Below are 3,844 nucleotides of genomic sequence, written 5' to 3'. Positions count from 1 at the left end.
AATTCAGTAAAAAGTTAGTACTAGAGGAATTCTGTTTTCCCTGACTGAAGGACAATCAAAGCAAGCAAACGAAGGTTTAAATCAGCAAAATAAAGCTAAAATAAAACCCACACTTCCTTTCCAAACACCAAAGAAGAGAGCGTGCGAGAGAACGAGCAGGTAGCCTATGTAAGAGAGGTTTTCTTACTTCAAATCGAGAGAGAGAGAGAGAGAGAGAGAGAGAGAGAGAGAGAGAGAGAGAGAGAGAACGAATGTTAAGCAAAACTGGTTAGCTACCGTTGATTATTATTCACGTCATGGATACCAACAAGCTAAATGGAAGAAGAAGAAAGGCTTCCTGAGCTTTCTGCTCTCCTTTCTTGCCAGAAAAGTAAATGCAGGTTTTGCATTCATTCGAAAGAAGCATCATTCTAGGATTGTTTCAGAAGTCTTTAGTCTTCCCCAAGAAAATCGCAACGGAAGTAATCGTGAATTTGTTTGATCGTCCAACAGATGGCGTTACCGGGATATGCAAGGGTTTGGCCATATAAAGGCCTAGACGATGATCAAAAGAAATACGACAGAGAGTTAATTACAAGTAAGACGAAAGAGGATCTCGAAAGGCCTGCTATGGAGACACGTTAGACCTACGTTTAGTTAGAGGCGCAGGTGAAGTCACATTAGTCCTATCTTTTTATGACGCAATTGGCGATCGAGAAGGTCACTGATGATCTTAGGAGTTTCCCAAATATATGAAAGAACAGCAAGGATCTTTTAGAAACCCCTAATAAGACCACTAGTTCTTTCATTATATTCAGTTCTTTAAAATATACTTGATATTAGACTGAAATTATAAAAAAAAAAAATGATCGCCGTGGTATTTGAGTCATGTATGAATATAGCTACAGTATTTATTATGCAAAGATTATAGATGGCAGTATACATATACATATATTCATATAAGAGTATAATGAGTATATATATATATATATATATATATATATATATATATATATATATATATATATATAAAGATACATATGTGAATATATATTACATATACGTAAATACACACAAACACACACACACACACATATATATACATATATATATATATATATATATATATATATATATATATATATATATATATATATACTACATATATATATATATATATATATATATATATATATATATATATATATATATATATATAAATAATCTGTTGCTAAATCTTCGTCTGTCATATACATACAGAGAGAGAGAGAGAGAGAGAGAGAGAGAGAGAGAGAGAGAGAGAGAGGTTACACAACGACTGGATATCCCCAGCAGAGACTCACATGCATGATACAGGTATACCTAGGATACCTGTCCAAAGGGCGTATTACGAAAGCGCGGATTCAGAATTGAATCCCTGTTCAAAAAGCGTGACAAAACACGCCATCAAAAGAGCGGCGTTTGTTTCGTCTTCACCAGATTTGATTGGGAAAATATCCTATCAACACAGGCTGAAGAACATGGCAATACAAGGCCATACATGAGGGTCAGACAATAAACTAAACTTGGACTGACCATTTCCATCTAATAAAATCCTTAAATTATGCTAAAATTCAGGTACTTCCTGAGAGAGCTTGGAATTCACTGTCTCCATTGCCCAAATAAGGGTCCTCCATTCTTCCTGTTAGTCATCAAGCTGATGCTCAGACAGTAAAGGAAAGTTCAGGGCAAGTTTAATGATGCACTTTATCTGTCTTTCAGTACTTGTTGCTTTCTTTGGGTCCATGATGTGCAATGTAGCAATGACACCGTCTTCTTCTTAGGAAACTTCTCGCAAATCCGACAAGAAAGTTGTGACAAGAACACTAAGTAGCTGTCTGACCGAAACCTTCCCTCATTTTTCCTTAGATTGTCTGTTTCAGGACTTTCCGTACATCATTTTCATGATTTCGGAGATTATCATATTTTTATTTCAAGCTTTCAAGATTTGAGTTTCTTTTTCAAGTTCTAGAAAGATTCTTCAAGCACGGGCGGCACAGGTAGTGAGTGAGCAAGGGGCAACAGACGATAAAGTCTGGCTAATGCTCTTATGATACCAATTTCAGCCGCTCTTTTCATGTAGAAAAAAAAAACGCTTTCATGAAAAACATGACGCGCTCATAACATGGGTGTCCGCGCTTTCGTAAATCGCCGATCCAGAGACGTAATACTCGGGTTTTAGTTCCAACATTTCCCGGTTGACCGAACCAGATACATTTGGGAGTAATGATGGATGACTCTCAGGGGACCCTATCAGCTTTTCTCTCTAATGATCCGTGAGAACGTCCTTGTCTTCGTTTCAGCGAGGGACAACGCAGGAGAAAGTTGTTTGGCTATATTTCGACAACAACAAACAAGAAGAAGAAGAACAAGAAGAAAAAGAGGAAGAAGAAGAAGAATAATGATGCAAATCTGATTATTACTTGTTATTTGACAACAAGAAAAAACAACCAAAATGGTAATACCGATTGTATATTCATCATTATTTAAAGTACAATTAATGGTGGGTAAATAATAATAATAATAAAATAATAATAATAATAATAATAATAATAATAATAATAATAATAATAATAATAATAAAAACGATGATACTAATAATAATAACAGTATATATTTGGCATTATTTAAACTCAAATTAATGTTGAATTACTACTACTACTACTACTACTACTACTACTACTAAATAATAATAATAATTTATTATTATTATTATTATTATTATAAAATAATAAATAATAATAATAACTAATATAATAATATAATAATAATATATTAATGATAATAATAATAATAATAATAAATAATAATAATAATAATCATAATAATAATAATAATAATAATAATAATAATAATAATGATGATGATGATGATAATAATGCTATAAAAGATTAAATGTGTATCTATATATCTATATTTTTAGTGAGTAAGACTAACAATCTGTGGGAAATTATCTACACCTATCAAATCTTGAGCGTCTCCAGGTTTAAAGAAAGAAATAGAAATACACAGCATCATAATGTGCCTGACATAATACAAATATGGTGACTTCGCAAAATTTTTAGAAGCTTGCCGTCAATTCTAACAAGTTTTAATAATGAATAACGTACGATATAAGCTTCTGATAATGTTACCAACAGTGCAAACGCCACAAGTACTACTGCTACTGCTCATTGTGATGATAATAATGATTATCAGTAAAGAAATTGAAAACCAGAGACGATTTTTAAAGCCAAATAATTCAGTCGATGGTCGGCCTATCCTCAAAAAAAGTTTCATTTTCAATGCTGTCAATATCAAAAGTAATGCCGATGCAATCTTCTTTGATTCATGCGATGATTGTAGCGATGTGGATTAAATATGATGATAATCTTACTTTTTATGGTGACAATGCAAGGCATCGGTCAGTTCAAGGAATAATATAACATGTAATTTAAAGCTGATACTCAGTCTGCCCAGAATGAAATGAGAATAAAATTCTACTTTCGATTTTCCCTGACCCGAATTTTTCTTAAAAGTCATTTTTTTTTTTTTTACATTTCTAGAGATCTTACTCCTTCGTGTATTTATTCTTTTAAAATCTAAGTATTTCTACATAAGCATATATGATTTTTAGCTTCAAATATTCGAGAAAACGGAGTAGGCTCAAAAGTATGACTCCGAATACATATAATGGAGGCAGAGCGTTTTTTAAATGGCTTCTTCAAACAGTGAGTTATTTTTTTCTAGGTGATTTAAGTGATCACAATCATCATTTTCTTCCATATATTCGACAGTAATTATATGCTCACTGCAGCAGTTCCGCCTTACTTCTGAACTTAGACGT

This window comes from Macrobrachium nipponense, chromosome 7, assembly GCF_015104395.2.
Source record: "Macrobrachium nipponense isolate FS-2020 chromosome 7, ASM1510439v2, whole genome shotgun sequence".
Taxonomy (NCBI): Eukaryota; Metazoa; Arthropoda; class Malacostraca; order Decapoda; family Palaemonidae; genus Macrobrachium; species Macrobrachium nipponense.
This window is presented reverse-complemented; position numbering follows the sequence as displayed.